Source organism: Microcebus murinus, chromosome 10, assembly GCF_040939455.1.
Source record: "Microcebus murinus isolate Inina chromosome 10, M.murinus_Inina_mat1.0, whole genome shotgun sequence".
In the NCBI taxonomy this organism is placed as follows: Eukaryota; Metazoa; Chordata; class Mammalia; order Primates; family Cheirogaleidae; genus Microcebus; species Microcebus murinus.
The window spans coordinates 54,222,987-54,246,438 of NC_134113.1; the positions used below are offsets into that span (position 1 = coordinate 54,222,987).

At 40.8% G+C, this 23,452-nt stretch overlaps 1 protein-coding gene across 1 annotated transcript in view; it reads left to right on the forward strand.

Annotated features, from left to right (window-relative positions):
* The first annotated feature begins 9,326 nt into the window (after positions 1 to 9,326).
* Positions 9,327 to 23,452, forward strand: part of SPATS2 (spermatogenesis associated serine rich 2) — a 114,737-nt gene continuing 100,611 nt past the window's right edge. Inside the window, exon 1 of the mRNA XM_076007230.1 lies at positions 9,327 to 9,668. The gene's annotated coding sequence lies outside the window, so the exon portion shown is untranslated. The remainder of the gene's footprint in view (positions 9,669 to 23,452) is intronic.

Here is a 23,452-nt window from a genome sequence, read left to right on the forward strand (position 1 = left end):
TTGTAGCATGCATTATTACTGTATTTATTTTATTTTTAATAACACATCATTATATTTTAATGCTGTATAATATTCCCTTTTTGAGAGACATCTACATTATATATATATGTTGTTGTAAAGAATGCTGCATCAATATCTTCATGCCTCTAATTCATTTATTCTCTTGAATTATTTCCTTAGAATAAATTCCCATGGGTGGGATTACTGGGTCAAAGGGTATGAACATTTTTTATAGCTGTTGTCAATATTGCTCTTAAATTGTGGTGCCCAGAACTAAGTGCAATTCTGAGATGTGTTCAGACAGAACGAGGTACTGTGGGGCTATTAGGTTCTCAAGGTCTGAACAATATATCATCCTTTAAATCAAGCAGCCTAAGAATTTATTAGCTTTTTTTGGTTGCTATGTAAGCGTGGCTTATTGGCTTATAGCCAACTGAGGCCCTTAGACTTTTCCTAGGCACTGTGTCTTAAAGCTATGTTTGCATCTACTTTAGGACTCAGGAGGTTTTTGAGGACTCCCTGACTTGAATTTAATACTGTATGTCTTAGTTTTCTTTTTTCTTTAACAGTGGTTGGTCCTAACAAGCTCACAGGAGGTAAGGTTTCTTGTAGTCTTTGCTAGGAACTGCAGATGGCGCTATAAAGCTGTCACAATGGTAAAATATGTTCCTCCTCTGCCCCCTTCACTTTCCAAAAAGAGTCTGGTAGTGGCACATTCTTAGCAGGTTCATTACCAAAGTGCAGTCCTCCCCTTTTGGGGAGAATGACCCAGTAATTGTCAAGTTGGATTTGGGTGTTATTCAAGGCAAGCTCCAATTGAGGCATGTTTTTCAGTTGTCATTTCATCTCCTAGGGGAATATGGAGCAGTCTATTTCATGTTAGAGCTTTGTTTGAACACACATCTCATGCCACTGCTTTGGCTTTTCAAGTTCACACCCTGAGAAACTGATTTTCGTTTTGTTTTATTTGCTCCATGTTCCTTGAAATCTCTTTCTCTCAGTCACTGCAAAGGATTAAAACTAGTTCAATTGTTTTGTTTTGTTTTTGCTAAGATAAGTTTTAAACAATAAAAGTAGAAAACTTATGTAGGATTCCAGCTAAATAAGATTTCATTTCAGTAATTTTTTTTTTTTTTTTTTTTTTTTTGAGACAGAGTCTCACTTGTTGCCCAGGCTAGAGTGAGTGCCATGGCGTCAGCCTGGCTCACAGCAACCTCAATCTCCTGGGCTCAGCGATCCTACTGCCTCAGCCTCCCGAGTAGCTGGGACTACAGGCATGCGCCACCATGCCCGGCTAATTTTTTTGTATATATTTTTTCAGTTGGTCAATTAGTTTCTTTCTATTTTTTTGGTAGAGACGGGGTCTCGCTCAGGCTGGTTTTGAACTCCTGACCTTGAGCGATCCGCCCGCCTCGGCCTCCCAAAGTGCTAGGATTACAGGCGTGAGCCACCGCGCCCGGCCCATTTCAGTAATTTGTTTCTCTCTTTCCTCTTTCATTTTATTCCCAATTCTCTTATTTCTCCCCACTTCTCATTCCCCCTTCCCATGGTCCATCTGCTTATTTGCAAACTATTATAATTCTAAGCAAGAACCTTGGACTTTCTGGTTTTAAACCTTACTGACAAGCTTCAACAGATTAAAGCAGGGCCCTGTATGGGAGAGTTGGAAGGGAATCATTTTAACCCACTCTGTGCCAGACTTTATTCCCATTTCTGGGCTAAGAAAGTTTGTTCCGTATACCCACCAGTTAGGAATAAAAAAAAAAAAAAAAAAAGAAAGTTTGTTCCAAACATCTTCTGCTAGGCAGTAACTGAGTTAGCATGTGAGCCTGGCTTTGCAAGCACCACATAAAAGGACATTTTTCCTAGCATTGATAGGCCAGGCACCTTTCAGGTGAATTAGTACCAAGAAAGAAATGGGAAGGGATTGGGGAGATATAAATGTCTTTTATTCAGACATTTCCCTATCATAGCTCTGAGGACCAGTGATACTCCGGTTAATCCCCTGCCCTTCCTTCCACACCCCTACCCACCAGTTTAGACTTGGCTTGTCTTGCTTTTTTCTCCCTTTCTCTCCTAGAGTCCACAGTACAGAGTGTAAGTTTATTTTATTATTTTTTTTAAGGAATGGGGGGTTGTGAGGAGGGGTGCTCAGTTGCCTTGTTTGTTTTTCTTGAGACAGAGTCTCACTCTGTCACCCTGGATAGAGTGCAGTGTCACCATTGTAGCTCACTGCAACCTCCGACTCCTGGGCTCAAGCAATCCTTCTGCCTCAGCCTCCCTGGTAGCTGGGACTACAGGCATGTGCCGCAACACCTGGCTAGGTTTTATTTTTTTCCCCTTTCTTTTTGGTAGAGATGGGGGTTCACTCTTGTTCAGGCTGGTCTCAAACTCCTGAGCTCAAGCAATCCTCCCACCTCGGCCTCCCAGAGTGCTAGGATTACAGGAGTGAGCCACCTCACCCGGCCGACTATAAATTTATTGCTTTCTGTGTAACTAGAATTGGAAAGAAAATAACTGCTCAATCCAGGCAAGTGGTGGCAGATTATTTTATATTCAGTGGCTGGGAATTCACTGCCTCTTAGCAGCTGCATTGCATTCTCTTGCACAACTAAAAGGACTGATCATTTCAGACCCATCTCCCTTCAAGGTCTAATTCTTCTCCGTCACTGTGTTTCTTGTTTTTTTTTTCTTTCTTTCTTTCTTTTGTTTTTTTTTTGAGACAGAGTCTTGCTTTGTTGCCCAGGTTAGAGTGAGTGCCATGGCGTCAGCCTAGCTCACAGCAACCTCAAACTCCTGGGCTCAAGCAATCCTGCTGCCTCAGCCTCCCGAGTATCTGGGACTACAGGGATGCACCACCATGCCCAGCTAATTTTTTCTATATATATTAGTTGGCCAATTAATTTCTTTCTATTTACAGTAGAGACGGGGTCTCGCTCTTGCTCAGGCTGGTTTCGAACTCCTGACCTCGAGCAATCCGCCTGCCTCAGCCTCCCAGAGTGCTAGTGTGTTTCTTGTTTTGATGTTCCTGCCTTTGGTGATGTCACTCTTTTTTCCTGTGTTTCTTTTTCCTTTCTCCTAATCCAAATCTTTACACTTCCTTTATGACCCAGCTTACGGTTTATCCCTAAATGATGGCTTTACTGATTAATTTCACTCCTTGAATGCCTTCTGTATTCTTGTCCAGTTTGTATGTTCTATCAAGCAGTTTCTTACATTTTGCTATATAATTGTTCTCATGTTTGCAAGTATTCCTGCTTTAACTATATAGCAAATCTCCTTGAGGGCAGGGATTGTGTCTTCTCCCAGTGCAACTAATAGGACATTTATTAAATGTATGACCTTGGGTAAATCATTTAACCATTTTGAGCTTCAGTTTCCTTCTTTGTTACATGGGGATAATTATGCCTGCATCACAAAGATGTTGAGACAATGCGTTGAGAGGGCTTTATAAACTATATAACATTTCACAGAAGTTAGGCATTATTAATTTTTTAAAGATGGTGACAGAATGTATAAATGAAAGAGTGTGCTAAAATTCCATGAATGAACTTACAGTATAGCAGTATTAGTTATATCCTTACACATATGAACAAATTCACTAATGATCAAATTCAAGTTTTAATGAACCTGCAAGGCACTCACACTGAACTGAATGTTTCAGATCTGAGTTTTGGTTTTGGCTCTGCCTATGATTATGTGATCTAACACTTCAACCTTTGATAGTTCATGGCTTTTTCCAGCTTTAAACACTTGATAGGGGGGAGGGGGGGAAATGGGCATTTATTGAAACCTTAAAATCTGTACCCCCATAATATGCCAAAATAAAAAAAAATTAAAAAAAAAAAAACACTTGATAAACAAGTGAAAATTTGGGTATGTTAGCCCTGTCTTTGAACCTGTTTTGTTATCTCAAAAATGGGAAATGCTAACTTACTCAAACCCCTTTAATAGAACTTTGTAGAATGGATGTTCAAAGAAATATTTTTTTTTGAGACAGAGTCTTGCTTTGTTGCCCAGGGTAGCGTGAATGCCATGGCGTCAGCCTTGCTCACAGCAACCTCAAACTCCTGGGCTCAAGCAATCCTACTGCCTCAGCCTCCCGAGTAGCTGGGACTACAGGCATGTGCCACCATGCCAGGCTAATTTTTTCTCTATATACTAGTTGGCCAATTAATTTCTATTTATAGTAGAGACGGGGTCTCACTCTTGCTCAGGCTGGTTTCGAACTCCTGACCTCAAGCAATCCACCTGCCTGGGCCTCCCAGAGTGCTAGGATTACAGGCGTGAGCCACTGTGCCCGGCCAAAGAAATATTAATAATACAAAAAAAATCTCTTGGGGGGAAAAGGTTTCTTGGGGAAAGTTGCATATTATATAGCCTACTTACTTCAATAGGAACAAAACATATTACCATATTAAATGCTCTGAGTAAAGAAACCAATTTAACTTGATTTTAATAAGTGTTTCCCAAACTTATTTGGACATAGCATAGTTTTCCCAGATAGCATCTTCTGAACATCCTATAAAACTGATTTTCTGAGACTCACAGTTTGGCCTGACAACAGGAATATTCTTAGGTATTAGAGGTAGTATAGGCAAAAGGAAAAGTACAATTTTAGGAGATGTTCTCTGCTGGTTTTTATGCCTGTTGTGGTTTGTAGCTTCAGTCAATGGAGACTTTAAAAAATTTTTTCTTAATTACACTTATTGGTTATCAAGTCTCTTAGATAATGAACTAAATTTTTGTGTCTTTCAGACTATAGCTTAACTTGAGCCTCTTTTTCTCCCCAATAAAAACATGGAATGGCAATTATTCACTTAAGATACTCATGGCCAGGCGTGGTGGCTCACACCTGTAATCTTAGCACTCTGAGAGGCTGAGGCAGGCAGATTGATCAAGGTCAGGAGTTCAAAACCAGCGTGAGCAAGAGCGAGACCCCATCTCTACTAAAAATAGAAAGAAATTAATTGGCCAACTAAAAATATATAGAAAAAATTAGCCAGGCATGGTGGCGCATGCCTGTACTCCCAGCACTTGGGAGGTTGAGGCAGAAGGATTGCTTGAGCCCAGGAATTTGAGGTTGCTATGAGCTAGGCTGATGCCACGGCACTCTAGCCCAGGCAACAAAATGAGACTGTGTCTCAAAAAAAAAAAAAAAAAAAGATACTCATTATCAACTCAAAACAAAAACACTAAAGCTCTGATGTCAAGGATCTATTTGAAAACATATCAAATTATGTCAGGTTAATATCTACATCATATGTCTGCCAAGGTGAAGATGACGTCATGATTTTTCTTTAGTTTTACTTCTGGTAGATAGAGTGATCACTAAGTAACTTGAGGTAAATTAATTCCCTAAAGGCTAAACTGAGACATGTAGATGTTATTTCAAAATGATCTTTTTTTCCTTTTAATTCTTTTGTTTTTTTTTTTGAGACAGAGAGTCTCACTGTGTTGCCTGGGCTTCTCCTCAGCCTTCTCCTGGGCTTCTGCCTCAGCCTCCCAAGTAGCTGGGACTACAGGCATGTGCCACCATGCCTGGCTAATTATTTCTATATATTTTTAGTTGGCCAGATAATTTCTTTCTATTTTCAGTAGAGACAGGGTCTCATTCTTGCTCAGGCTGGTTTTGAACTCCTGACCTTTGAGTGATCCACCCTCCTTGGCCTCCCAGAGTGTTAGGATTACAGGTGTGAGCCACCATGCCTGGCCCTCCTTTTAATTCTTAACAGCTATTATAATCATTTCAGAAATTTGGCTGTTTTGTGTTTTCTTCAGAGTAGGTCATGAATATATATATATATATATATATATATATATATATATATATATATATATTTGAGAAAGAGTTCCGCTCTGTTGTCCAAGCTAGAGTGCCATGATGTCAGCCCAGCTCACAGCAACCTCAAACTCCTGGGCTCAAGCAATCCTCCTGCCTTGGCCTCCTGAGTAGATGCCACTATAGGTGCGTACCACCACGCTTGGCTAATTTTTTTTAATTTTTAGTAAAGATAGGTCTTGCTCTTGCTCAGGCTGATCTCAAACTCTTGACCTGAAGCAATCCTCCTGCCTCGACCTTCCAGAGTGCCAGTATTACAGGTGTGAGCTGCTGTGCCCAGCCAGTCACAAATATTATATGCTGCATTTATTATGGCATTTCCTTTCCTCCAATATAATTTATACATGGACTTTGAACAATTTTGCAATTATTTCAAAGCAGGTAACAGTTTGTTTTATGGTGAAGTAAAACATACTCATAATTGGAAAATATATATGTAATATAAAGAACAACAATAAAATTAATATTTGTAGTCCAGGCCAAAAAAGTATTTTTGAAACATTTATTGAAAGTCCTTTTAGAGAAGTTGAGTGCTGCATGGAGGAAGGGTGAAAGTGGGCCATGAGTTGCAGTATCCCTTTTGCCAACCCCACTCAGGACAACATCTGCTTTATGTAACCCACCCTCCTTAGAGGGCAGATATTTTTTGAATAAAATCTTTGTGAGGAGGTCACCCCTTCTGCTACTCCAGGGACTTAGCAAAATGTTTCTCCCAACCCCACTCAGAATGCTCCCTTGGAGGAAATCTGTTAAATACAATATTCTCCACGTCATCAGATTGCCGGTGTTTTTATTGATTTTATTGTATTTTCATTTATTTATTTATTTAGAGACAGGGTCTCCCTCTGTCACTTGGGCTAGAGGTCAGTCATGTCATCATAGCTCACTGCAACCTCAAACTCCTGGGTTCAAATGATCCTCCTGCCTCAGTCGCCTGAGTAGCACATGTCACCATACCCAGGTATATTTTGAATTTTTTGTAGAGATAAGGCTCTTGCCATGTTGTCCAGGCTGGTCTTGAACTCCTGGCCTAAAGTGAGGCTACTGCCTCAGCCTCCCAAAGTGCTGGAATTATAGGTGTGAGCTAATACACCCAGCCTCCAGTGATGTTTTAGCAGGTCTCATAGATTGGGCCTAAGGATATTACTTAATCTAGCTCCCTTCTCTTTAAGTGGGCTATCCACATATAAAAAGTCTCTCCCATTAGACCAGGGACTCTTTTAGGAGAGGGATCATGTCTTCCCCAGAAGACTATTAGGTTATCAATAATGGGGACTTTATTTTTCATCCAAAGAACCTATATTAGTTTTACAGTAGCAATAGGCCCTATAAAGAAGGCATTTCCTGAGCTTAGTGACTTTTGGTGGATGAAACCAGTAATCATGGAATAGGATCCAAGGCTCAGGTCCCACTCTTCATAATGAAGTTCCCCATTAACTAGGGTCATATCATCTTGTTCCTACTCTACATAGGAAGGAAGGGGAATTGTGGAAGAATTAGTCACTCATTCCTTTGTGTTCCTACACCACTTTGCACTTTTCTGCTTCAGCACTTATCACGTTATTATAGTTAATTATTTAATAGCTTTTATCCTCCTTTATAACTGGATACTCTCCTTGGGGGTAATGGTCTTGTTTTATTCTACTTTGTAAATAACCCAATACCTAGAACAATATCTACCACCCATTGAGTATTTATGTCAATTTAATGAATGAAAAGAGAGCAGACATTTGGATGATTGCTCTATTTGAATCTTTGAAAGAAGATTCAATAGTAAGGGAAACACAGTCTAATGCCCTAACTAGCTGGATGACCTAGTCTTCTGTTTCTTTAGGTCTATAAATTATATGGTTGGAGTAGATTAGGCATTATTAACCAGGGATCAGTGGGCTGCAGGGGACTTTTGACCCCCTACTCTATGCAAAATTTAAAACCACAAGGATCAGATGGCTTGGCGGAGCTCTACTATAGTACTCAATTACATGTACTGTGATTGCAATCACAAATGTGTGGAAACCAAAACTACATTGTTCCCGTGGTGTCTCACTCTACACTTATGCACACTCTCGGGCTTGTTCTTTGTGCCTGTTCAGAGCCCCTTTGATGGGCCTCAAAAGAGAATATAGGGACAGATTCTGAAATTAATCTTTTCAATGCTTATCGTCTAAATCTCAGACTCTAGGCCCAGCCTGGTGGCTCACGCCCTGTAATCCTAGCACTCTGGGAGGCTGAGGCAGGCAGTTTGCTCAAGGTCAGGAGTTTAAACCAGCCTGAGCAAGAGCAAGACCCCGTTCCCTACTAAAAATAGAAAGAAATTAATTGGCCAACTAAAAATATATAGAAAAAATTAGCCTGGCATGGTGGTACATGCCTGTAGTCCTAGCTACTCGGGAGGCTGAGGCAGGAGGATCACCTGAGCCCAGGAGTTTGAGGTTGCTGTGAGGTAGGCTGACACCAGGGCACTCTAGCCCTGGCAACAAAGTGAGACTCTGTCTCAAAAAAAAAAAACAATCTCAGACTCTAGCTCCTCTTAACAGATTCTTGACCAGTCGACAGAGGTGAGTGCCTCACACATGCAGGACACTGGCTCCACAGATATTGAGATGCTAGAAATGGTTCTGGCCCTGAGGAGGTCGGGAGTCCGTCTTTGAAGACAGAGGAATACTTAACAGAAACATTCGACGGGCGGCGGCGTGACCTTATTTCCTCCCGAGGTTACCCTGGGCCAGGCCATGCTGCTCCCGACACCCCCTCTCGCCCTCCGCCATGGACTCCCAGTAGGCTGAGAGACCGCGTTCGTTGACCGGAGGTTCCCACGTTTCCCGCAGCCAGTGGCTCTAAAATGGCCTTTCGGAACTAAAACTTGGGTTGGAAAGGAGGAAAAGGGGAAAGTGGTGTTAAGTCCTCCAGGTGGAGTAGTGAGTTGCACGATGGAGGGCGGCCTGAGAGTCCTGGCCCAGGCATAGAGCAAAAAGCGGGGTTCCCCCTAGGCGCCCGCCTTCGGCCTCCTCCGGGAGAGTTTCGGTTCTTTCCGTCAGTTTCCTCCGGGAGAGTTTCGGTTCTTTCCGTCAGGCCCTCCACTCCGGGCTCGCGCTATTCCCACCACATCTGGTTGCCCGGCTTTTTCTGGGCATGGGCCGTTCTGCTCGCGGACACGAACTCGTGTCCCATTTGTTTCCCTTCTTCCACTTAGTTTGTCCCCGACTCACTCCTCCTGCCCCTTCCCTTCCTCGGTAATTCCCAATCATCAGTGACGCCCGAGCTCCCACAATTCAGGCGCGCAAGACGCAGGGACCAGGGCCTGAGAGGAGCGGTCACCAGACCGACCGGAGCCCGCCCCTCACCCCGCGCCTCTTCACTCGACGATCTCCAGAGCGCAGGCTGCCTGGCGCTCGAGCCGTGCTCGCGCGCCCGTTGGCTACAGCAGTCTCGAGCTCGGCGCGCCGGGTTCGCGCCGGCGCGAGCACGCGCCCTGCGCGCTGGCTGGCTGACGCGCACGCGCCCGAGAGGGCTCCGGGGCGGGGCGAGCAGCTCGAGCCCCGGCGAGGGTCGGTGTAGATCCGCAAACACTTCGGCCCCCAGCCGCGGCTGTGATCCCCTGCCTGCCGCTCCGCCAGGGAGGGAAGCCGGGAAGACGGCGGTGGGGGCGGGGCGGTGTCCGGCTCTGAGAGAGCTGGGGGAGGAGCGCGGCGGCGACGGCGGCGGCGGCTCTAGAAGAGGAGGAGAAGGAGGCGGAGGATCTCCTTTCCTCTTCTCAGACCCCGGAGCGTCTGGGACGTAGAGCCCGGAACTGGGGGGACGCGGCGACTGCGGGGACCCGCTTTAGGTGAGGCTGTGGGTGCTGGGTGGAGGGGTTGGCTGGGGCTCTGAGGCGCACAGAGGTGCAGAGATCGGATTCGAGGGAGGGAAAAGGGGGTGGGGGCAGTTGTTGGGGGCTGGGGGACGGAAAAGAGGGGGAGGTGAGACCTTTGGGACCGGGAATGCCCTGAGGGTGGAAGGTTTCTGGGGTCAGCACGGCCGGCGAGGTACACGGGTCCGAGTTGGGAGTTTCCAAAGCGATAGGCCAGGGAAACAATGGAGTGAGGGGGCACTCTGTGAGCGTGTGTGGGGTATTGGATTTTAAGAAACAACAAGCGAGATGGAAAAGAAGGAAAGAATGGATCATTTGGGATGAGAAGTACAATGAATTGGGAATGCAGTGGGGATGCGTAAGGTCGTCTGCCTGGGTGTCCGAGGTCCCTAGGATTTGGAGGCAATAATGGGATTTGAAAATAAGGGATAGAAGGGCATTCTTGGAAACGGAATGGCAAATTAGTCAGAGATATACAATAGATGTGGTTAGGGCTTGAATTAAAGCAGAAAGATAGGTCCAGTCAGAGAGTATAGGGTGGGTGGACTAGAGTGATTGGGTTCTTTTAAAAAGTGGTTCTTTCTCAATCTTGTCCCTCTGCTGAGGAGTACAGGTCATTCTTTTGATAATTCGAGTATCATTTATAGTCCATTTTATTTTTTTTATTTTTATTTTTTTTAAACACATACAGCTACAAATATAGTCCATTTTATTGATAAAGCATGGCTGTAAAATTTATTTCCCCTCTGTTCAGATTGTTTTATGTAATTTACCTGTGGTTAGCGAAGCAGGAGAGGATAGATAACCAAAAATATCTTGCTTTGAGTTAGGTTAGTGATAATGCAGAGTTCAGGGTGTTTGGGGAAGAATCAAGAGCTTGTATGTTTGCTTTTGGACCAAAAGGTAATGCATAGCCTTGATAAAATCTAAGTTATCTGTACTTTGTTAGAATTGCAATTTCTCACTGAGAAATGTTCTGGTACCATCTGCTACTGGTTTTATGCTTGTAGGAGAGAGTTGGGGTTCTGCCTCAAGAAATTATTTCTTGATGCTGACTTCAAATTATCATGTGCCTCATATCTTCCAGTTTGAATTAAGGTGATTTGAGAATATTGTGAGAAAGTATTTCTGGAGTTACGATCTTTGCATTTCCTTAATACTTGGATTTCCAGACCAAACTTGGAATGGTACTAGATAGAATATTGCTGATTGTGAAATTGTAGTTACCATTCTGTGTTCATATATAGTCCATGTTAAAGCTTTTTATTTATTTGACGTTAAGTTTTGCTGACTCATCTAAGACATTTGGCATTCATCAGTTTATATTTCTCTTGGATGGTAGCATTAGGCTACTTTATAAAGGTCCACAAATAATGACCTAAATTGTCACTTGTCTTATATATTATGAAAACCAAATAAAGCAATAAGTGAGTGCAGTGTCCTCATTAGTGATAATGTGGCTCCTTATTGACCTCTTTCAGTGTGCTAAGATTTTTTTGCATGTATTATCTCATTTAATCCTCACAATTATTTATTCTTTTGTAAATTAAGAGGTTAAATAATTTACTAAAGTCACATACCTAGTGAATAACAAAGCTGGATTCAGACCCAGCTCTGTTGGATACTTTCTTTAAATCATCATTGCCCCATGGTTCTTTTTTGCTCCATAGCCATCTTGGTTGTAGTAAAGCAGCATGAACTGGTTGAAACTTGGGTCTGATATGGTAACAGTGATTTAGAGGACAGTTGGGTTACTGGACTACATCTGTGGAGTTTATGGAAGGTTTACTGCTCCTGTGATTTAACAAAGCTTCTGGGGTCCTGGTAATAGGGTTAAAAATATCTTCTTGCTAAGAATTTGTTCTGTGAGCACACTAAATATTCTGTTCAGGTGTGTGCTGCTGAAGTACTGTGCGTACGTGGCACTCTTACTTGTAGAAGTCAAGATAGCCAGTTGTGGGGCCAAAATCAATTAACTGTGGAAAACAGTTGAAAACTGCTCAGTGCTCAAGTGCCCTCCAAGCACCTGTTGAGCCCACAGTTGGTACTAGGCATCACCTCTAAATATAGATAGGATCCTCTTAGAAACCCAGAGTGAAAAAACTAGAACTGAGGGAAGCAGCTGGGGCCTGAGGGAGGAGCCACAAGTTACAGGCCAAAACATCAGCATAGCCTCTGGAGGCTGATCAGGCTACAGGCACTAGTGAATGGCGTGAGAGGAGGGAATTTTCATTTGTTGAGCATTTTTGTTTGCTTTATATGTATGTGTGCTTTATATGTATTACTTTATTAGATAGTTAATATTATCCTCATTTTTCAGATGAGGCTCCGAGGATTAAGTAACTTGCACAGTTGGCTGAGTGTGGTGGCTCACGCCTGTAATCCTAGCACTCTGGGAGGCCGAGGTGGGCAGATTGCTCAAGGTCAGGAGTTCGAAACCAGCTTGAGCAAGAGCGAGACCCATCTCTACTATAAATAGAAAGAAATTAATTGGCTAACTAACATATACAGAAAAAATTAGCCGGGCATGCCTGTAGTCCTAGCTACTTGGGAGGCTGAGGCAGCAGGATTGCTTGAGCCCAGGAGTTTGAGGTTGCTGTGAGCCAGGCTGACGCCATGGCACTCACTCTAGCGTGGGCAACAAAGCAAGACTCTGTCTCATAAATAAATAAATAAATAAATAAATAAATAAATAAATAAAGCTGGGGACTAAAAGTCACTCAGATCTACCTTGCCTTGCCTCTCTGTTAGAAGTAAAACTGATTATTTCAGTCTTGCAACTTTTATTGGAAACTGGAAGAATGCTTATATTTCTCTGATTTAATTGTTAGGAAGGAGAGTCCATTCATTACTTTAGCAAATGATCTCCTGTAGACTGTAATTCACCTTCCTTGGTTGTTTAGTGTATATCTGCAACAACAAGAAAATAGCACATCCATCACTTCTAATCTGAGGTCTTAAATTTCAAGGTACATCATCTAGACTCTGGAGGATGACAGTGAAGCCTGCCTATTACAAACTCTTCCACTTTTCTTGTTACGTTTTTGCCACAAATGTTTGACCATTGTTCTTGCTTGGTTACATTTTTTGTTTTTTGTATTTTATATGTTTTTTAGAGATGGGGCCTTACCCTGTTGCCCAGGCTGGCCTCAAACTCCTGGGCTCAAGTATCCCCATACCTCAGCCTCCCCAGTAGCTGGGACTACAGGCCCATGCTATAGCATTTGGCTAACTTGGTTACTTTTTAAAAAATTATTATTTATGTAAAATGCATATAACGGAAAATTTACCCTTTTAACTATTTTTATGTATACAGATCAGTGATGTTAAGTACATTAACATTGCTGTGCAACCAACATAACCATCCATCTGGAGAACTTTTTTATCTTCCCAGACTGAAATTCCGTACCTAATCAACAATAACTCTTCATTTTTCTTTCCTTGTCCAGCCACTGGCAACTACCATTCTATATTCTGTCTCCATGAATTTGACTATCCTAGTCACCTCATATATAAGTGGAATCACATAATATTTACTATTTTGTATCTGGCTTATGTCACTTGGGATGTCTTCAAGATTCCTCATTATTGTAGCTTGTGTCAGAATTTCCTTTTTAAGGCTGAATACTATGCCATTGTATGTATACACCATAGTTTGTTTATCCATTCATCTTTAGTGGACATTAGGGTTGCTTTCACCTTTTGACGATTGTGAATAATGCTGCTATGAACATTTGTGTACAAATTCCTGTTCAAGTCTCTGCTCTCAGTTCTTTTGGGTATATAAACAGAAGTGTAATTGTTGGATCATATGGTAATTCTGTGTTTAGTTTTATTATTATTATTATTTTTGAGACAGAGTCTTACTCTGTTGCCTGGGCTAGAGTGCCATGGCATCAGCCTAGCTCACAGCAACCTCAAACTCCTGGGCTCAAGCAATCCTTCTGCCTCAGCCTTCTGAGTAGCTGGGACTATAGGTATGTGCTACCATGCCCGGCTAATTTTTTCTATATATTTTTAGTTGACCAATTAATTTCTTTCTATTTTTAGTAGAGACAGTGTCTTGCTCTTGCTCAGGCTGGTTTCGAACTCCTGACCTGAATGATCCTCCCACCCCGGCCTCTGTGTTTAGTTTTTTTAGGAAACTTGGCTACTTTTAGATGGTGGCTTTATTATGTGTTCGCCTAAAGGTAGCACTTGGCCTTATAGATGAGGGATGGTGCTTTCTCTAGTGACTTTTCCTGTATTGCTAGCAGAATACTTGTAGTGGAAACGATTCAGAAGGAAATGTTTTGCCCAGTTTTCATGTATCCATTATGGAAGGAACCATTTGTTATACATAGTTCTTTCTAGTCATACTTGCAAATGTGGATGATTATCTTAAGAACACTCTGTGTGTCTATGAAAAATGTGTCAACAGTGTAGAACATTTTTAGTACACTTTGCTGCCTCTGAAATTCAGGGTACTTTTTTCATTTAAAAATGTTTTACATGTATGAGCTGCTGGTTACTGCTTAACCTCTGTATTTTTTTTTTTTTTTTTTTTTGAGGCAGAGTCTCACTCTGTTGCCCCAGCTAGAGTGCTGTGGTGTCAGCCTGGCTCACAGCAACCTCAAACTCTTGGGCTGGAGCAATCCTTCTGCCTCAGCCTCCTGAGTAGCTGGGACTACAGGTATGTGCCGCCATGCCCCGCTAAATTTTTCTATGTATTTTTAGTTGGCCAATTAATTTCTTTCTATTTTTAGTAGAGACAGGGTCTCACTCTTGCTCAGGCTGGTTGTAAACTCCTGACCTTGAGTGATCCGTCTGCCTCAGCCTCCCACAGTGCTAGGATTACAGGGGTGAGCCACCGCACCCAGCCCCTCTGTATCTTTTCTTCATTGAAAAAAGTTTGGGCCAGGCGTGGTGGCTCACCCCTCTAATCTTAGCACTCTGGGAGGCTGAGGCGGGGCGGATCCCTCAAGGTCAGGAGTTCAAAACCAGCCTGAGCAAGAGCGAGATCTAAGGTCAGGAGTTCAAAACCAGCCTGACCAAGAGTGAGACCCCGTCTCTACTAAAAATAGAAAGAAATTAATTGGCCAACTAAAACTATATAGAAAAAATCATCGGGGCGTGGTGGCGCATACCTGTAGTCCCAGCTACTCGGGAGTCTGAGGCAGGAGGATTGCTTGAGCCTAGGAGTTTGAGGTTGCTGCGAGGTAGGCTGATGCCACAGCACTCTAGCCCAGACAACAGAGTGAGACTGACTCGAGAAAAAAAAAAAGGAAAGGAGAGAAGAGGGGAAGGGAGGGGAGGGACAAGTTTGAATGCTTGGCATATGCTTTAAATGTTTCAAGCAGGTACCTGGAATACATGGACAGAACAGGAAGTAAAATTGATTGAAGTCATTTGTTTGACTCAATTTTCTCCCCCCCCATACAGTATATGAGTTGTACCAAATAATAATGCCAAATATATGCCAAATATAATGCCAAATATAACAGGTTGAAATAGCTGCAGTGAACTGACCCTTAGGATGGATCTAACCTCCCATTTCATTTTTTGTAAATGTCACATGGAGGTTAATTATCCCTGCATCTTGCTTCATGAGATTATTGAGATACAGAGTGACTTCAGGCTCAAGACTGCCATTTTTTGGCAGTCTTATGGGAGACTTAGTGAGCCCATGCTTACCTTGCAGATGGTCTGCCTGAATCCCAGGCTAACTGTCAGTCAGTTGAATTAGTTCTGAAATGTTTCTAAAGATCTGAAGTTTGGGCCGGGCGCGGTGGCTCACGCCTGTAATCCTAGCACTCTGGGAGGCCGAGGCGGGCGGATTGCTCGAGGTTGGGAGTTCGAAACCATCCTGAGCGAGACCCCGTCTCTACTAAAAATAGAAAGAAATTAATTGACCAACTAAAAATATATATACAAAAAATTAGCCGGGCATGGTGGCACATGCCTGTAGTCCCAGCTACTTGGGAGGCTGAGGCAGGAGGATCGCTTGAGCCCAGGAGTTTGAGGTTGCTGTGAGCTAGGCTGACGCCACGGCACTCACTCTAGCCTGGGCAACAAAAGTGAGACTCTGTCTCAAAAAAAATAAATAAAAAAAATAAATAAATAAAAATAAAAAAAAAAGATCTGAAGTTTGTAAACACTTTAGGTTGCTGGATATTAAGGATTGGCCAGAGGCCAGCATTCCCTCTCCCTGTTCACATCCACCATGACAACATATAGGAGTGTTTCTGAAATATACATCTTCTACACAGATTCTGTAGTAGCTCCAGGCCCTTAAAACATTCTGCCAGATCAGAGGATATAGATAGTAGCTTAAAGGTGACTTTTCTGCGGCCATTGTCCAATGACTAATTTGTGGTTAGGCCCGAATTGATTGGGGGTTTTGGGAGTCTTCAAGAGTTACATAGGGATTCTAACAGTCCAAACCCTAGACAACAACTTTGCATTGCCGGTAAGGAGGATTTTTACATCACTTAATTGACAAGATGACATGATTACTAGTTGGAGAGAGAGAGAGAGAGAGAGAGAGTTCTTTAGAGTTGGCTAAAGGTATTGGGACTGAAGAGAAGGAGGTTTGTGATGAGGCCATTATATGATTACAGATGAGTCAAGGTAGTAAGTGAATGTATCTTTTGTACTTGAAGATGCTGCCAATGTTAATATTTCCTATTGACATGGATAGGACTAAAAAGACCAATTTGTAAGACTGCAGTCTTTTCTATCTTAAATGACTTGCTGCTGTTTTAAGGCTACCGTCAATAGTAGAACAGTAATTTTCCTTAAATTATCCACTTGGTCTCTGATTATAGCATGTCAATGTGGTTAGCCCACTGCTTGCTCTTCCTAGCCTACTGTTAACATTGATTCAAAATGTGCATTAGTGTGTGGCAGAAATAACTCTTCTTATCTTATTTGGTTATCTTGTTACATCTTTGTAGTAAATAGCCTTCATAGCCTACCTGCATGAGCCCCATGAGGATCTCATCATAAGAGTCTCCATCACATTTGATAAAAACAGTGAAACTTATCTGTGACTCATACAGGATGACAGGAAGCTAAACTATTTTACTTGAGTGATAGGTGATAGTGTGGTGGTACAGAACCACCACAGAACTACGTCAGCCATTTAGCTTAGACCCAAACTTGATGTTGTGTTACATCTTACTAGTCAGTACACACTAGGTTTCTTTCTGTTGTTGTTGTTGTTGTTTTTTTAATATCCAGAATATACCTTAGACACAACTAGGTTTCTTGAAATGGTTATCTAATTTCTTTCTTTTTAAGTTGACAGTGCTTTAAATAAGGGTTAGTGGGTAATCTTTTATTTATTTTTCTTTTTTTTAAATTTCTTATAAAAATTTTTAAATATAACTCTTTCTTTTTTTTTTTCAATAAGGAACACATTCAATCTGATGATAGTGGGTAATCTTTTAAAGTTGATATTTGACCTTTGTCATTAGTTTGCGAGCCCATAATATTATGATGATCCTGTAACTTAAACTATAGGATATTATATGATGTTACTGTAATTTGGGAGCACAGGAAACAATTCAACAACAATGATTACTAAATGTGTTTGGCTGTCTAGCCAGTGAAGTAGAAAAAGCTTCTGAAAAAGCTTTCATCCTGATTACTTCTTGTTACCTGAAATCTTAACACTTCAGTAAGAATATATTCAACTTTTACATGATCATATTTTTGATTGGGCAGTAAAGCTGAGAACACATGATCCTTTCATACTCTGCTGGCTAATTATTTTCATTGTGAAATAGCCCCAAGTGAAATTATTAACCTTCTTGGCACTTGAAGTTTTTGATACCTGAAATGTGAATCTGCTGAATGGTGTTAGTTACCATCAAGTCAATACTGATAGTATAGTTATATTTCTAGGTATAATATTTCCAGTACTTTTCTTTTAATTTCTTATTAAAATAGGGAAGCTGTATAACATGTTAGTTAAGAGCACAAGCCTTTGTGTGCACAAATCTTGCTTTGAATCTCTACTGCTCTACTTATTCCCTCTGTGGACTTGGTGAAGTCATTTTATTTCTCTGAACCTGTGTTTCTGTATCTGTGAAATGGAGTAGTAAACCCTGCTACTTGTCATACTGTTGGATTTTATTTTTATTTATTTATTTATTTATTTTTTGAGACAGCCTCGCTTGTTGCCCAGGCTAGAGTGAGTGCCATGGTGTCAGAGCTCACAGCAACCTCAAACTCCTGGGCTCAAGCAATCCTCCTGCTTCAGCCTCCCGAGTAGCTGGGACTACAGGCATGTGCCACCATGCCCGGCTAATTTTATATATATATTAGTTGGCCAATTAATTTCTATTTATAGTAGAGACGGGGTCTCATTCTTGCTCAGGCTGGTTTTGAACTCCTGACCTCGAGCAATCCGCCCTCCTCGGCCTCCCAGAGTGCTAGGATTACAGGCGTGAGCCACCACGCCCGGCCTGGATTTTATTTTATTTTATTTTTTTTGAGACAGAGTTTCGCTTTGTTGCCCAGGCTAGTGTGAGTGCCGTGGCGTCAGCCTAGCTCACAGCAACCTCAAACTCCTGGGCTCGAGCGATCCTTCTGTCTCAGCCTCCCAAGTAGCTGGGACTACAGGCATGCGCCACCATGCCCGGCTAATTTTTTTTATATATATATCAGTTGGCCAATTAGTTTCTTTCTATTTATAGTAGAGACGGGGTCTCGCTCTTGCTCAGGCTGGTTTCGAACTCCTGACCTTGAGCAATCCGCCCGCCTCGGCCTCCCAGAGAGCTAGGATTACAGGCGTGAGCCACCGCGCCCGGCCTTAGATTTTATTTTTGAGGTGAAATTCACATAACATAAAATGAACTGTTTTATGTTGTACAAAATTGCCTCTATCTGAAAGTTCCAGAACTTTTTCATTACCCCCAAAGGAGACTCCATACCCATTGAGCATTTACTCTCTATTCTCCCTTCCCCCCGTCTCTGGCAATCACCTATTTGCTTTCTGTCTCTATGGATTTACCTATTCTATATATTTCAAATAAATGGAATGATATATGACCTTTTGTGTCTGTCTTCTTTCACATAGCATAATGTTGAGGTTCATCCATGTGGTAGCATGTATGAATGTCATTCCTTTTTATGGCCGAGTGCTATTCCATTGTATGGATATGTCACATTTTGTTTACCCATTTATCTATTGATGGTCAATTGTATCACTTTTACTTTTGGCTATTGTGAAAAATACTGCTATGAACATTCATATAGTATTTGTTTGAATACCTGTTTTCAATTCTTTTCTTTCTATACCTAAAGTGAAATTGCTAGGTCATATAGTAATTCCACATTTAACTTTCTTAGGACCTGACCTACAGTTTTTCATAGTGACTGCACCATAGTGACTGCATTTTACTTTCCAACCAGCAATTTATGATGGTTCTGATTTCTCCACATCCTTGTCAACATTTTTTATTTTTTTCTTTTTAAAAAAGTTGTAGCCATCCTACTATGTGCAAAGTGGTATCTTGTGGTTTTCATTTGCATTTCCCTAATGACTAGTGATGTTGAGCATCTTTTCACGTGCTTGTTGGCTATTTGTATATCTTTGGGGAAATATCTATTTAAATCCTTTTCCCATTTTTATATTGGGTTGTCCTTTTATTGAATTATGACTATTGAATTTTAATGCCTATAAAATAGTGTATGTAGTATGCACTTAATAAATATTAGCTTATACTATAATTATAATTATTTTTGCTACATGTGGCCTGAATTGGAAGGAAATTTTGCCTAGCTTTTTCATGTAGGAGTGGAGATGCAACAAAACTTATTAATATATTTATTATCAATAGAGGTTTGACTCTGGTACTGTTTATTGTTTGCTTTTAACACATTAACTGCCATGTGAGTTGTATTTAACTCATACTAGTTTTGAGCTTGGGGCCTCAGTGAAGCATATGTAACTGACATGTCTTGTCACCTTGGAGCTGAGATAACTATTTTTCAAGTTACATGTGACTCATGAACAGAAAACAATAAAAAATAACAAATTTTTCATTAAATTGGAAAGGATTATTTTATTTTCAAAGTTTTTATTCTTTCAAAGAATATTTATTATTTGTATATCAAAGTTTTTTATTTATTAAATTAATCAAATTATTTATTTCAAAGTTTATATTCAAAGTTTTTTTCATAATAAAACACTGTGGCCCTGAGGAAAAAAAATTTTTTTTCTAGTGTGGCAGTCATTGTGTTAATTGATGCCTCCAAATCAAGAATTTGGAAATATAATACATATACATAAAATCAGTTTATCTTTGACAGAAATCAGTTTATCATCATTGTTTAATTCATTCTTAAGAACTACAAAGCAATAGTGCCATCTAGTTATAGCTGAGATTTAGATCATTTTTCTTCATTCTCCCCTGTTAGGAGACATTTGCTGTAAATGCCACAATCAGAATATTTTGAAAACTGCGTCAGTGAAGCCTACATTTTATATTTAATGATATGCAGTTGATGTATTATAATTGCTTTATGCTAAATGTAACTTGGCTTTATGGTCAAAAGAAGAAGATAGATGAAAACAGAAGATCAAGGTAATTATTATTATTATTATTTTGAGACAGAGTCTTGCTTTGTTGCCCAGGCTAGAGTGAGTGCTGTGGCGTCAGCCTAGCTCACAGCAACCTCAAACTCCTGGGCTCAAGCCATCCTCCTGCCTCAGCCTCCCAAGTAGCTGGGACTATAGGCATATGCCACCATGCCCGGCTAATTTTTTCTATATATATTAGTTGGTCAGTTGATTTCTTTCTATTTATTATTATTAATTTAGAATTTTACCTTCTAGTCAGGATTGAACCATCTTGAACTAATGAATATAATCTGCCAGGTTTATAGGTGGACATGCTCATTATAGTAGCTTTAAGCAGAACGTTGAGAAAGCTGTCGGCAAGTCTAAATTTGGTTATTTTCTTGGAAAAAACAATGGGAAGTACATGCATTCCGGAACTAGTGATCATTCACATCCCTCCTGCAGGCCCCCTCTCTCTGTGTTCCCCAGCTTTGTTCCGAACTCTCTTGTCTTTTGTGATACCTCTGTGCCTTTACCCATTCTGTGAAGTCTGCCTGTGGTACCTTTTCTAAGTAGTTGGTGACCCCTCAAGCTTACTGAATTTTTTCAGGTGGACACAAACACTCCTTTTGGGAGTTTAGATCTGTCACATACTTTCCTAATAGCACTTATCCTGGAGTACTTTTAAAAAATGCACATTAATTTTTTTTTTTTTTTTTTTTTGGAGACAGAGTCTCACTTTGTTGTCCAGGCTAGAGTGCCGTAGCGTCAGTCTAGCTCACAGCAACCTCAGACTCCTGGGCTCAAGCAATCCTTCTGCCACAGCCTCCCAAGTAGCTGGGACTACAGGCATGCGCCACCATGCCTGGCTAATTTTTTCTATATATTTTTAGTTGGCCAATTAATTTCTTTCTATTTTTAGTAGATGTCGTCTCACTCTTGCTCAGGCTGGTTTGGAACTCCTGACCTTGAGTGATCCGCCCACCTTGGCCTCCCAGAGTGTTAGGATTATAGGCGTGAGCCACCTCACCTGGCTCACATTAATTTTTTAAAGCAGTGTATGCATATGGTAAACAAGATTGAACAGTACAGAAGTAAATGGTGAAAATAGTCTCCCAGTTCTCTTCCCCAAAGGTAATCACTGGTAGCACTTTCTGTTAGATCCTTCCAGAGATACTGTGTACTGATACAAGAATTTTTATAGTTTATGAAATGTTTTTTTCCTTCTTATCTTTTATTGTAATTTATAAATATTAAAAAAATTCAAGCATTATAGAAATGTATAGAGTGTAAATTAAAAAGGTCCCCTTTGCCTTGATCCCTAACCCTAGTCCTTTCCAAATAATACTCACCTAATATCATTCCTCTCTCTAGAGATAATCTCTCTTATAAGCCTAGTGTGTGCCCTTTCAGATTGTTCCATTACAGCTACATACTTACATACCTATTTAAAAGTGTATATTTTTTTTGTATGTTGGGTTTTTTCCCTTTTTTTTTAAATAGAGATGGAGTCTCAATGTAGCTCAGGCTGGTCTTGAGTTCCTGGCCTCAAGCAATCCTCCTGCCTCTGCCTCCCAAAGTGCTGGGATTACAGGCATAAGCCACCACGCCTAGCCTATATTGTTGTTTTCTATGATATTTTATGTATTATTCTATGACTTTTCTTAGTAAATATGTCTCAGATTTTTTTCATGTTATTACATACAGAGCCACTTTATTCTTTTAACCTCTGTATGGTATTTATTCCATAATATACTTATACCGTTTATTTAATCATTTCCCAATTGGTAGGGATATGTATATGTGTGTGTTTGTGTTTCTAACAATGCTTCAATGAACACTTTTTATATGTTGCTTGTGGGACATATGTGAATGTTTCTTTAGGTTGCTAGAAGTGAATTGCTGCGTGAAAGGATATGCTCTTTTAAAAATTTTGGTGAATGCTGCCAAATTGCTGCCTTTTTTTTTTTTAAAGACAGAGTCTCGCTCTGTTGCCCTGGCTAGAGTGCAGTGGTGTCATCATAGGTCACTGCAACCTCAAACTCTTGAGCTCATGCAATTTGCCTACCACAGCCTCCTGAGTAGCTGGGACTGTAGGTGCACCCACTCAGTTAATTTTTCTATTTTTTGTAGAGATGAGATCTTGCTAGGTTGCTCAGGCTGGTCTCAAACTCCTGGGCTCAAATGATCCTCCTGCCTTAGCCTCCCAGAGTGCTAGGATTAGAGACATGAGCTACTGCATCTGGCACCTTTTTTTTTTTTAAAAGTACTAAAGTAATATGCTTATTATAAAACATGTATAAAGTGAAAAGTCATATTTCCCCATCCTCTCTTCAATCCCATTACCTTTTTGGGTTCTGTTCTTACCCCACAGGCTAACAGATTAGTATTTTTCCTTCCAGAACATTTTCTGTGTAGGTGCAGAAACATGTATGTATGTGTTTATGTGTACAAGTGTGTATGTATATATAAACACATGGATAATAAGTAGGCTTCTATATTAATTCTCTTCCCCATGAGTGTAGGCTGGACCAAGTGACTGCTTTTAACAAATAGTATATGGAAAGAGAAAAACAAATTTTACAGTGAAGAAACCTGGCAGAAACAAGCTTAACTAATAACTATATTAGTTATACAATTTTGCTTTTATCTGTTAACAAATAGTAGAATACCAATGTATTGTAAGTGTATGTTTCACATAAAATCTAATATCTTTTTCTCATTAGACAAGCTCTTTCCTACAGAGACCATGATTCTTCCCACCCTAAACCTTTCTTTTTCTGTATAAACGATACCACCATCCATGCCTTTATTCATGCCAGAAACCTTTTATTCGTTTTTTTCTAACAAAGTTTTATTAAGTGCCTACTATATGCTAGCTACACAGGAGTGAATGAAAATTCTTGCCTAAAAAAGCTTATATTCTAGTGGAGGAAGACAAATATTTGGTGGAGTGAAATGTTTAGTATTTCACATGGTGATTACTGGTATTGCCAAGAAACCGAAACCAAAAACCAAACCCCAAATTAAAAAAAAAACAGGAAAGGAGACAGGGACTGTGTGAGTGTGTGAGACCGTGTGTGTGTGTGTGTGCGCGCGCGTGTGTGCGTGTGTGTGATAGAGACAGAGAGATACAGATGTGGTAAGGGAAGGCCTCATTGAGAAAGTAGTATTTGAGTAAAAACCTAAAAGTCATTTTTGATTCCTTTCT